Source organism: Cetorhinus maximus, chromosome 12 (genome assembly GCF_964194155.1).
Source record: "Cetorhinus maximus chromosome 12, sCetMax3.hap1.1, whole genome shotgun sequence".
NCBI lineage: Eukaryota > Metazoa > Chordata > Chondrichthyes > Lamniformes > Cetorhinidae > Cetorhinus > Cetorhinus maximus.
This window is the reverse complement of record NC_135890.1, coordinates 40,505,756-40,519,072: the sequence shown is the minus strand read 5'-3', so window position 1 is coordinate 40,519,072 and position 13,317 is coordinate 40,505,756.

The following is a 13,317-nucleotide window of genomic DNA, read 5'->3' as shown; positions in this document are numbered from 1 at the left end:
TTTAAATATGCAAATTTAGGCCTTATGCTGGTTGTAAGACCCTGAAAACAAAATTCAAGCACCAATGGGCAGAATATATGCCAAGCACATGCCACTTTGTACAAAATGTTGGGCAGCTTGAACAGCAATCGTTAAAATTGCCATTGGAGAACTCTCAAGAAATGAGTGTAGGTTTTCAGTTTTTGTTGTTATGGGTTCAGGAGAAGCAATGGATGCATTTGAAGTCCTCCCTAGGACAGCCAGTTCACTACCCTCTACCCCCTCCCCAAGACCTGATCACAGCTCAGCGTAGGAGCTGGCTGTGAGCTGCAGGGAAGTGTCCATCTGGTGCCTGTAATTGAGACCAAACCAAATTTGTCGTAGCTCGGCAAAGAGTTCCATTGATTTTGTGTCCATTTTAGATGTAAGTTGAATTCTTCCGCATTGTGTGGTATTAACATGGGAACACTTAATGCATTCAATTGAAATTAATTTGTCTGCTTTTTAACCAAGGTATGGCTCTAATCAAATTATAAAACTAAATCTATCAGTGAAAAAGGCTGCACCATTGCCTGTTTGGAAGTTATTGCGGAGTGTAGGCTGGCCAGCTAGCCTCATTAAGGAGAAGGACTCTGGTGAGTATGGAAGCTACACTGAAGGTACAATGGGTATTTCTATAGTCTGACCTTCAATCCATCAGCTATCTATCATAAGCAAGTTGACCATGGATGACACAAAATTCGGCATCACGCTCCCTATGTGCCATGTCCTTCCACTCTTCCATTCAGGGTTTGCCATGCATAATCCTACCATCTTTTGAGAGTGCTTGCCTTGTGTTGCTACTTTAGTTGTGTTGGTATCACAGACTAATATCCATATTCCACTAACATTTATATGGGTAGCTTTATCTAAACCAGGCATGACCTGCTGAGATGGTAGTCTTGATAATGAAAACTTATAAATGGAAATAATCTAAATATGGTTCTTGAAGGTTTCAAGTGATGGGGCTGTTACTATTTCCTTTGGCAGTTTGTTCCATAGTGGGATTGTCCTTGGGAAGAAAGATTGTGGTTACACTGTCTCAGAAACAAATGATCTTTATTGTTTGTGTGGATGGCTACCTTGTGTTTTGTCATGGCCAGAGGGCACCAGATGCTTGTTTCTGTCAATTCCCACCAGACCATTCCATATTTTATAGAACATGGTCAGTCTGCTCTTCTCCCTCCTTTGCTGTAGTGATTCCATGCATCAGCAGTGTGTGTTATGTGTGCTCTGCCTGAAGGCAGGCCCTTAGCTCATTGTCTGCTGACACTTCATCTTGAGCTGTTTTCTTAGCAGTTTCTTTGTCAGTGATTGTTTGCCATTGCCTTCCACTCTCAGGGGAGGAGGCAGGTCCCAAGTCTACCTCAGCTGGAACAAGAATCAAACCCATGCTTTGGGTTCTGAACCATTCGCTGACCATCTAGCCAACTGAGTTAACCAGCCCCTCAGACATACAAGTTATGTTGTCTAAATTGATCGATAAAAAGAAAGTTATGCAGTTTGTTAAACTTTAATATATCTACTAGTGATTATATAATTATCAGAAAAAGATCTTGCATTAATTGGGGAATTTAAATGGGAACTAAACCGTGATGTTTGTTATGACATTCCACAGATGGATAATGTAATCTGTTTAACTAAGGTGCATGAAGATGTTCAAAATCATCAAATACTTGATATCAATGCTTTGAGGAAGGAGAAAAATAGTATGCTATCCCACTCAGCAGTTACTGGTGATTTAGACAAATGTGATGATGGAAAATCAGAAGGTAACGAGAAGGCCAGCAGTGTTGGAAAGTGGAGGTCAATGATTCAGAGGAAGAGTGAGGCTACTACCAGTAAGGGGGGAAGCTAAAGGCTTCTTTGACAAGCCAGTGGAGCACTCCTGCTCCTCCTGACCCGAAAGGAGTTTTGGGAAAAAGTATGTACCTTGTGCAGCAGGTAGTTCCTGCTTCGCTTTCACAGCTGAGTTTCTATACCTTTAGGAAATGCATGCGACAGCAGTAAATTTTAAATAGGTCCCAAATGAACTGTAGGAGCCAGATTTAAGTAATGAAGGGTCCTGCCTCTCCACATTGGAACACTCATATCATGATATCCACTTCCAGGCACATGCCTGGCTTATTAGGGTCACATTTTGTGCATTTGACTGTTTAACAATGATCTCGATCCTCTCCCATCCATCGTGGGGAGATTAATATTGAGGCTCTAATATCTAGTTTTTGTGGGGGTATTTACATGTTGACGTTCTTGTTTCTAAAGGATTTCTGGAAATGATAACAACCTAGGTGCATGTCTCAGAATGGGAAGTTTCATTTAGTTTTGCCAAAAATTTGTGTGCTCCACATTTAGACCTATAGCTGCATGTACTCTGCAATTCTTTTCTTGAAGACTGTATTGGTAGTTGTGTGAGTTTAGGCTCATGGCAAACTGACCTCTGGTTATAAATCAACCCAACCTAATTTATTTTCCTGAATGAATGTTCTCAATGCACATCCAAGATTTCCAAAAGTTGTTTCTCACTTTTATTTAGGATAGGAATATGTGATTTCATCATTTCATGACTCTTCACATAAATCCTTTGGAAAATGAGAGCTTCAGTACATTGATGCCAGTAGAAATTTGCAGTTTTATAGTACAACAATTTGCATAGATTAAACACCATTAATGTAGAAAAAATATCCCATAGCTTCACAGAGGAATGAAAGGAAAAATATCATTAAGCCAAAGTGGAAGACATTAGAAAAGACAACAAAAAGATCAGTTTTAAGCAGTATGTTGGGGGTGCGGTACGAAATGAGAAGAGGGAGACAGAGAGGTTTAGAGAGGTATTTTAGGCCATAGGGATAGCTAAGTAAAGTGCTCATCTTTATTTTCCTGCCTGATTTCATCTGATACTGGGATGAAGAAAGGAGGGAGGTACCAGAGGTTATAGTCAGAGGAACTACAAGCTCAGAGGGTTACAGTCTGGAGACAGGTATAGAGATAGGATGTGGTGAGGCAGTGAAGAGATTTAAACATAAAGACAAAAATGTTAAAGTTAAGGTGTTGTGGGACTAAGAACCAATGCCAGTCAGGAAGGGAGGGATGATGGGAAAGTGGGACAGTGCAAGTTAGGTCATGGCCACAAGGAATGGATAATGTTTTCAGTGGCAGATGGGTTGAGGTAGGGCTTGAGGTGGAAGTAAACAGTCTTTGGGATTGGAAATGATAGGAGGTTGGAGGCTCAGGTCACCACTGGAAAGGACTTTGAGATTGCAAGCTGTCTGGTTCAAGGATAATTGAATGGTGAAGATATTGTGTTTTTGTCAAGGGTCGAAAATAACCGTCTCCTCAATTCTTAGCTGAATGAAATCTGGGGCAGAATTTTCTGCCTGTTGGGCGGGCCGTGCGGGAGTGGGCGTGATCGGGTCTGTGCCGCCATTTTACACGGGCGGGCCAATTAAGGCCCGCCGAGCGTGAAACATGGCTCCCGAGGACAGTGGGAGTGGCCGGGCGGTGGCAGGACTGCTATGACCACCAGGACTGCTATGACCACCAGTGGCCTGTTTAAAAGAGCTCCTGCAGCTTTACAAAGGCTGTCAAACAAGGCCAGCAGAAGGGCTCCCCAGAATGCTGCTGGTGAGCAGGCCAGCCCGGAGGGTAGGGCAGGGGGGCACTCTGCCCCTTGTTTTTCAGACGATTGCCTTGCTGCCCTCCTCGAGGAGCTGGCAGCACCGCAGGAGGTCCTCGTTCCCAGGGACGGGAGGAGGAGGAGGCCTCCCCCCGCATGACCAAACGTGCCTGGGAGGAGGTGGCGGAGATAGTGAGCTCCCACGACACACCTGGATCCAGTGCCGCAAGCGTTTCAACGACCTCTTGTGTTCAGGAAGTGTGAGTACCATGTTGGCATTGGTCACTCAACCCACCGGTAGGCTTCCACCCCTCCACCGCGCCCCCAACTCAGAGTGTAGTTACTGCATTGAATCATTGATGGCATGTGTCTTTCGCTGGGTGGGCCAGCAGATATTGCCCATGCGGAGGTCACCCTGAGAGGGTGGTGATGAGATGGGTTCTGCACCCGCAGCATGTGGCACAGTGACACCCACATTACTGTTTTGGGGGCAACCTGCAGGATCTGTACCTAGGCACAGTGCTGGAACTGCAAAACATGCCAAAGTCAGGGTGTTGACATGCTGGGAGGGGAGCTTCCAGGTGGCGGGGCACCAATCCATCTGCTGCCCTTTGCGTTCCACGTCTTGTGCCTCCTTGCTTTGCAAAGTTAGATCGTGTGGTGCCAAATGTGATGTAGACAGCATTTGGCCAAGGGGTTGGGGGCAGGCCTGACATCTTTGTGTGAGTGTCCTGCAGCTGCGGGGTGAGGAGGCACTGGAGACCTGCAATGTCCCACTCTGGTTGGGGTGGGACGGCAGCGAAGAGATTCCAGGTACAAGTTGCACTAATCAATGCTCTTCTCTCCTTTTCAGGAGAAGAATGCTCATAATGCTGCCGAGCGGTTGAGGACTGGCGGAGGGCCGGCCCAGTTGGCAATCATTAGCAGGTTTGAGCAGGAGACCCTCGATCTGGAGAAGTGCCACGCGCCCAGGTCCACAGGTGTTGGTGAGGCTGGGGTGCCACGGGCAGGTATGTTTGCCCAGCACTGAGGTCACCATTAGTGTCCCAGCAGCCATGACATTGCTGAATGTTCAGTGATTGAAGTTTGCAACATGGCTTGACCATTGCTTATGGAAGCGCATAAGGATCCGGGGTGGATGCACATTGACATTGTCTCCATGTTAACTAATCAAATGTCCTTGTTCTTCCTTTCAGCATCACTGAAGCAGGGCCGGGAGGAGGAGGCACAGCGGCCCCCTCTCACACCTGAGGGCCCTGAAGTCTCTGACCCACCAGCGTCACACCATCTCTGCCAGGCAGTCACCAGCGCAGATACTAGCACCTCGGAGGGAATTAGATCATTGGCTAGTGTCCCGGGGCACAGCGATGAGGGCACTTCACAGGTGCTGGAGGAGACAGAGAGTGCCCATGGCGCCAGCAGTCGGAGTACTGCAGGGGACCAGGCACATGCTCAGTCAGTGGTTGATGATGTGCCTCTGGAGTTGTCTGTGAGGCAGCAAACGCTGGAAGTCCACTAGGGTGTGTGGGAGGATCTGGCGGAGATACATAAGGCTATGCTTGGTTTGGCCTCCGTGGTGGAGGAGTCCACGCGGGCCATCGCCAATGTAATGAGCCTCATGGCCGAGCGCCATGCTTCCTCCATGGAGAGAGTGGCGACTCTTGTGGAGAAGCTCCTCCAGGAGACCAATCAGGTCTTCCTGGGGATGCGCTCAGACCAGCAAGCCCTCACATCGGCATTGACCTCAGCTGGTCAGTGCTAGTGTGGGAGATGGTCTGGGCACCAAGTTTCCCAGCTCGGTGCCCCTCCAGCTACGACGAGCAGGGACGTCCGAAGCGACCTCACATCGGTGCAGCAGCTGCCTGTCATCTCTGCGGGCTCCTCTCAGGGCGCTCCGGATGAGAGCAGCAGCTCCTCCACCCCTCTGCCAGTGACCGTTGCATCCGATGAGGCTGTGACGACTGGGGAGATGCCTGCTGTGGAACTGGCTGCTCCCTCCCAGGCAGGGCCAGCACAGGCTCCATGGGTCAGAGGACGGCTGCCAAGGTCATAGAGGCCAAAAGGACAGCACAGTGAGCCGGCTGTCTCAGATACCAGTGCCAGTAAGGGGGGAGCGCTTAGACATAGCACCCGAAAGCGTAAATTTAAGGCACCTTAGGCACACCATGGGTTTCTCGCTGGTGCTTTTGTGTTGCCCCACAATGCAGTCATGGTTAGTTGGTGTGCTGTTTAACACCTTTGTCATTTTGCTTCCTTAAGTACATTTTGTTGTTTCATTAAATTTAGACATGTGACCATGGCTGAGGGTGACTCTTTTCCTCTGCAGGTGGTTGATTACCCATTATGTTAAATCAGTTGTGTCACATTGAGCTTCATTGACAAGGCCCTTAGTTAATGTTCCTAACCAGGCAGATTTAGCACTCAGGTATCGAGTATGGAACCTGCAGCACAGACTTGTGTTGGAGACCCATCTGTGGTGTGCTAGCTGAAGGGTCATTGGATTAAAGCCTCCTGGGTGTCCCTGCCTCCCTGGGGTATGCCTGGGTCAGTGTCTACCCCCTCAGCATTTATGTGTGCATGCACATCCTCGGACTCACCGCTGGACACATTGTATGCAGCCGCAGCCACTGCGTTTACATCTTCTTTGTCCACACCGTCGCCCCTTTCCAGCACAAGATTGTGGAGAGCGCAGCATGCAACCACTATCAGCGATGCACAATTTGGGGTGTACTGGAGTGTAACCCCTGAATGGTCCAGGCATCGGGAGCGCAACTTGAGAAGACTGATGGCTCTCTCCACCACAGCCCTTGCGGAGGCCTATTGGCTCCTATTGTACTGCTGCTCAGCTTCTGTTCTTGTATGCCGGAGAGACGTCATGAGCCACCTTCTCAGGGGATAGCCCTTGTCACCCAGCAGCCATCCATCCAGCTGGGTTGGAGCACTGAAGAGCCCCGGCACCTGGGAGTGTCTGAGGATGTAGGTGTCGTGGGAGCTGCCTGGGTACCTTGCACAGACTTGTAGAATCTGCATCCTGTGATCACACACTATCTGCATGTTCATGGAGTGGAAGCCCTTCCTGTTGACGAAGGCACCGAGCTCACCTGCTGGCACCTTGATGGCCACATGTGTACAGTCTATTGCACCCTGGACACGGGGGAAGCCAGCAATTGCTGCGAAGCCTCTGGCTCGCTCTGTCTAGCTGGCCTGGTCCCAGCGGTAGTGGATGAAGGTCAATGCATGCCTGAACAGAGCGTCTGTCACCTGTTTGACACAAGTGTGGACAGCTGATTGGGAGACACCACAAAGATCACCCACTGACCCCTGGAAGGAGTGAGAGGCATAGAAATTGAGGGCAGCTGTGACCTTTAGAGCCACTGGCTTGGGGTGTCCACCCACACAATTAGGGGAGATCTCAGGGCCAATCATCCGACAGATAGATTTGACTGCCTCCCTTGAGAGATAGAGCCTCCTTCGGCACTGCACCTCAGATATATTGAGGTAGCTGCTTTGCCGTCTGTATATCCTGGCAGCAGGATAGTGGTGTCTTCTGTGGCCCCTTCTGCCTTGGACTTCCTCTTGGCCCAGTGCCCCTTGTGCCTGCGCCCCTCCTCCCAAAGGTGGCTCCCCTCGAGGCTGAATGTGCACTCCTGGCCTCCTGCTCCTTCTGGCCCTCCCTCCTCAGAGGAGGTGCCTCCAGTGGAGAGCACAACTCCCATTCCCAGGCTAAGGGAAGGCTTCCTGAAACCTGCAGGCCCCAAAAAGGATCTTCACCCTAGAGTGCTGACCTGAAGGTTGTGAGTCCTGTCCAAGCAGCTGGTATGAGTTTTGAAGTATTTCTGCTCACACAGGCAAGTATCAGTAACTTTTCAAATTCAATATCTGACTGAGCACATTCGCAACCCCACTGAGCCCTCTTATCCCACCCGTGGATGAGTTTTATACAAATGTGTTCTACCCGCCTGCCCGTTGCGCCCATGTGACGACCTGAAGATCGCATGGGCCCCAAAAAATCGCTGTCAAATGGTGCCTCAAGGGCCTTAAGTGGCCTGTTAATTAATGGTGGGCACACATCGGAGATCATCGCGCACCCGCCCACCAAAATATTGCGATGGCGCACTGTGGCTTTGGGATGCTTGTTCTACGTCACCGTGCGTCATTTTACGCATCGGCATTTGGGCCCGCCCCCGCATGCCAACAGGAAAATTCTGCCCCTTGTTTCTTCAAAGATTGGATGTCGGATTATCAGTCTGACAGAATTAAAGGCAGTGGAGGGATCGAGAGAGGTGGTGGAGAGGCATAGCTGAGCGTCATCAGCACACATGTGGATACTGACCAACGTCAGCAAATGATGGTGCCAAGGGGCAAAGTGGAATTGGGAAAGCAGGGAGCCGAGAATGGATCCTTGGGGGTTCATGTTAGTAACCCTGGGCCATTTTAAACCATCAGCTGATGGCACCACCACAGACTGAGATGATGTTCTGAGAATTGAGAAGAGAAGCTCTGAATACATCAGTGTAAGTACAATTGGAAATAAGCAAGAGCAATCTCACTGAGCAAGACAAGAGGAGGAGTTGGAGGACAATGGTGTGTCACAGCAAATACTTCATAGAGGCTAAGGAAGATGAGAAAGTGTGATCATAAATAAAGATGAGAGTTTATATGTCAGGATAGGTTCAGAGGAAATGGAGAGCCAAATTCAGAGCAGAGGGCAAGAAGATAGTGTGCAAGTTAAAATCATCATGATGAGGAATTATTCAGTCAAGGAAGAAAGGAGGAAGATATAGGGTGGAAACTTGAGGGGGAAGTGGGCAGTAGATAACAAAGATTTTAAAGGAGCTCCAAGAAGGATGCTTGAAGGAGGAGGAGGCACCAGAGGAGTAAGGCAAGATGCTAAGATGTCACTTGGTGAATGGGGTCATGCCAGCATCAAAGGATGGTGTTACTAGGCTTAGCCAAATGTGGATGCTGCACGAAGGGGAAAGGTGGTGATACATGTGAGCTAAGTTTCTGCCAAAATCAGGAAGTAAATAGTATCCACAGTGACATTGTGGCTGGCAAGACCTATGTTCATGAACATTCTGAGGGGAACTACATTGTTCACAGTAAGAGTATCACACTGAAACTGAAATTGCACTAGATTATGTGCTCAAGTGTCCGAAGTAGAGCTTTAACCTTCAAGTTTCCTACTCAGAAGTAATAGTGTGGATCACAGGGCCATGGTTAACATTGTTCGGACGGTTTTGAAATGTCTCTTCCAAGATGCTCCCCAACTTACGCAGCCTGTCCAGCCCTTTCGGTTTCATAAATATTAATGAAGAGACAGATACAAACAAAAATGTCCATGTGCAGTACTACAGCTTACAGATATGTGTATTTAATCATTATATACTTAAACACTCATTTATATAAAAATTGTCAGCCTTATCGGATGTAAAAATGTGGCTTTAAAGCTGAAAAGCATGGTAACACAACCTGCTGTTTGAAGCTCTTGGACCATTTTAAACAATCAACTGATGGCACTGCCACAGCCTTAGATAATATTGTACTAAACTACCCGGACATTCTTCGACACTGACCCCCACCACAACCCCTCACCATTCCGATGGCACCCCTACCCTTAGGCATTGTATATCTTCTTTGGTTATGAGGTAGAGTAGCATGTTACTGCCAGGTGGTGGAACTATGAACTCAATTATTATTACAGACGGGGAAGGAAATTCAACATAGTTTTGCTAATCCATTGAAATTAGTTTTGAAGCCCTTCCATCATTGTTGTAAAAAAATGGTTCTTAAATGACTCCAGGGATTTTTGTTGCCAACATTGTATTCATTTTTTGCATGAAAAATTTCATTTCTGTCCTAAATTTGCCTTTACTGATTTAACCTGTGGCCTATTGTCCTACTCCTGTTTGTCCAGCACCACTGTTGTAGCCACACACACTAATTTTAGGAGAAAGTGCTTTAGATACAGACACAATACAGGGGGATGTACTTCATATGTGCATACTTATGAAGCAAATCTTTACCACCATTCAGTAACCAAGGAAGAATGGCACTTGATATGATCAAAAAACACTTGCCAACCTGATTTTTATCTCAACATTTCAAACGCCTAAAAAGGGTGCAAATATGACTATTCTGATCACATTTCCAAAGATGGTGTCTTTTGCTCACTTCTATTTACTAGTAAAAAAGGCAATTATCCACATCCAGATTCCCAATAAGCCACATGTGGCTAGTGACTAATGTATTAGGCAATACTGTTCTAAAAGATGCTATGTGTACGCACTATGTGGAAAATGCTGAAATCAAAATGAAAATTAGATTGCTTACCCAAGTAGCATATTTTTCATTCTTCAAATGGATGAAGAATTCTCTATACTGTGAACTCCTCCTCATTCTTCCCTACATGTTCTGATAGGAGCATCCAAAACCAAGTCAGTGCGCACAACCTAATGATATTCACTAGCTATGTGTCAAAATTAACTGACAATCAGGCATGTAGGAACAGTCAACAACAACTTGCATTTATATAGTGCCTCAAATATATTTCACAGAAAATGTTCCAAGGGGCTGAGAGGATATTTCCTCTGACTACAGCCTATAACTGAGGGTCTTCCGAGATTCTATAGACTCTGGAACAGTTCCTACAGATTGGTGGGTAGCTAATGTAACCCCACTATTTAAAAAGGGAGGTAGAGAGAAAGCAAGGAATTATAGACCTGACATCGGTAGTGGGGAAAATTCTAGAGTTCATTATAAAAGATTTAATAGCTGAACACTTGGAAAACAGTGGCAAAATCGGACAGAGTCAGCATGGATTTACGAAAGGGAAATCATGCTTGACAAATCTACTGGAATTTTTCAAAAATGTAACTAGTAGAGTTGATGAGGGACAGCCAGTGGATGTGGTTTATTTGGACTTTCAGAAGGCTTTCGACAAAGTCCCACGTAAGAGATAAGCGTGTAAAATTAAAGCGCATGGGATTGGGGGTAGTGTATTGAGATGGATAGAAAACTGGTTGGCAGACAGGAAACAAAGAGTAGGAATAAACTGGTCTTTTTCCAAATGGAAGGCAGTGACTAGTGGGGTACTGCAGGGATCGGTGCTGGGACCCCAGCTATTCACAATATATATTAATCATTTAGATGAGGGAACTAAATGTAATATCTCCAAATTTTCAGATGACACGAAGCTGGGTGGGAGGGTGAGCTGTGAGGAGGATGCAGATCTGCTTCAGTGTAATTTGGACAAGCTGAGTAGGCAAATGCATGGCAAATGCAGTATAATGTGGATAAATGTGAGGTTATCCACTTTGGTAGCAAAAACAGGAAGGCAGATTATTATCTGAATGGCTATAAATTAAGAGAGGGGAATGTGCAACGAGACCTGGGCGTCCTTGTACACCAGTCACAGAAGGTAAGCATGCAGGTGCAGCAGGCGGTAAAGGCAGCAAATGGTATGTTGGCCTTCATAGCGAGAGGATTCGAGTGCAGGAGCAGGGATGTCTTGCTGCAATTATACAGGGCCTTGGTGAGACCACACCTGGAATATTGGTCTCCTTATCTGAGGAAGGATGTTCTTGCGATAGAGGGAGTGCAGCGAAGGTTTACCAGACTGATTCCTGGGATGGCGGGACTGACATATGAGGAGAGATTGAGTCGATTAGGATTATATTCGCTGGAGTTCAGAAGAATGAGGGGGGATCTCATAGAAACCTATAAAATTCTAACAGGACTAGACAGGGTAGATGCAGGAAGGATGTTCCCGATAGTGGGGGAGTCCAGAGCCAGGGGTCACAGTCTGAAGATATGGGGTAGACCATTTAGGACTGAGATGAGGGGAAATTTCTTCACCCAGAGAGTGGTGAGCCTGTGGAATTCGCTGCCACAGAAACTAATTGAGGGCAAAACATTGTATGTTTTCAAGAAGTAGTTAGATATAGCTCTTGGGGCGAAAGGGATCAAAGGATATGGGGAGAAAGCAGGAGCAAGCTATTGAGTTGGATGATCAGCCATGATCATAATGAATGGCACAGCAGGCTCGAAGGGCTGAATGGCCTACGCCTGCTCCTATTTTCTATAGGGCAGAATTGAGTGCAACTGGTGTCAGTTCATCCCATTGGTTGGAGAATCGGTGAGAAATCCACTTCATTTCTGAGGGTGAGGCCTGACCAAATTAAGTTAACTGTCTAGGGTCAGGCCTTTCCCAGGATTTAGGACACTGGGGGCTGAAATGGCAGCTCTCCATTCTTGGCGGTGCCACTGGAAACAGTGGCTGCTGCCTGTAATACACCTAGGGAGAAATCTAGGATCCCTGGGGAACCAGGCCACAGGCGAGTGAGGAGGATAGGGGTCGAGGGAAGGGGATGGAGGGGCGGTGGCCGGAGGCAAGGACAGGAGGGTGGCTCCAGCGGGACCCCTCCTGCCCAATACCAGGTCGCACGATGGGTATTAAGTGCTTTTGAAAGAGGACCCTGCCTAAAAGTCTGCAGGCAAACCCAATAGGGTTTTCTGGGCAGCCTTCTGGAGGCATGTGAAAGCCACGCCACTCACATGTCATCCCTGAGTCACCACTAAATTCTGGTGGGCTCAGGGATATTCGGTGTCAATTGGCTCAATAATGAGCCTAATTGACAACCTACTGCAAGCAGGTGAGTTTCACCCATGGCCCTGATCCCATCTCCAGCTTAATCATGTAAGGTTTTCCTGCCCCTGGGAGACTGACGATTCCATGGGCCCAGCCACCATGTTACCTGCTGTGAGGTGCTGCAATAAATCCAGCCCATAGTCTCGGGATAACAGGTCAGCTATTTAGGACTGATGAAGAGAAATCCCTTCACACAGAGGGTGGTGAATCTTTAGAATTCTCCACACCAGAATGGTGTGAATGTTCAGCCGTTGCTGATATCCCTTAAAGGGATATTACACACTGAGTATATTCAAGGATGAAATTGCTAGATTTTCAGACACAAAAGAAATCTAGGGATATGGGAATAGAGTGAGAAAGTGGATCTGATGGAGAAGATCAGCCATAATCTTATAGAATGGCAGAGCAAGCTTGAGAGCTTGCCTGATCTACTCTTGCTCCTGTTTCTCATGTACCTTATCACATGCCAAACTATCTGAAAGAACTTCACAGACAATAACTTACATTGAAGTGCAGTGACTAGATAACGCAAGTAATTTCAGCAATGAGAGTCAATTTAAGGTAATTTAAAACTAATACTAGAATAAACACATTTCTTTTAGGTGCTAAAAATAAGCAAGTCGACACACTGCAAGTATCTAATCGATGACATTGGTACATAAAAGATTAAATATAACATTGTGCAAATCATTACTCTGCCACCATTTGGCAAGTCTTAAATATTATTCCACAGGGCACTACAGAACCAAATATTCCAGTGTCTTTCATCTGTTGAGTTCCCAAGCTCAACCACATTATTCTGAGGAAATACTAAACAATATCAGGCACTCCACCACAAGAGTAAGCTGAAAACGATATCAGCCTCCACCATGCTTATGCACCTCCAGTTCAGCTGGGTTGCTTTACTTGAATGGTGAATGATGCTGAACAATCCAAGTAAGATAAAGAAAGTATGCTAAAAAAAATCATCGACGAAAGCATTGGCAAAGGGATTGCATTATGGAATACAAGTGTACAAACGCTGGACATATTG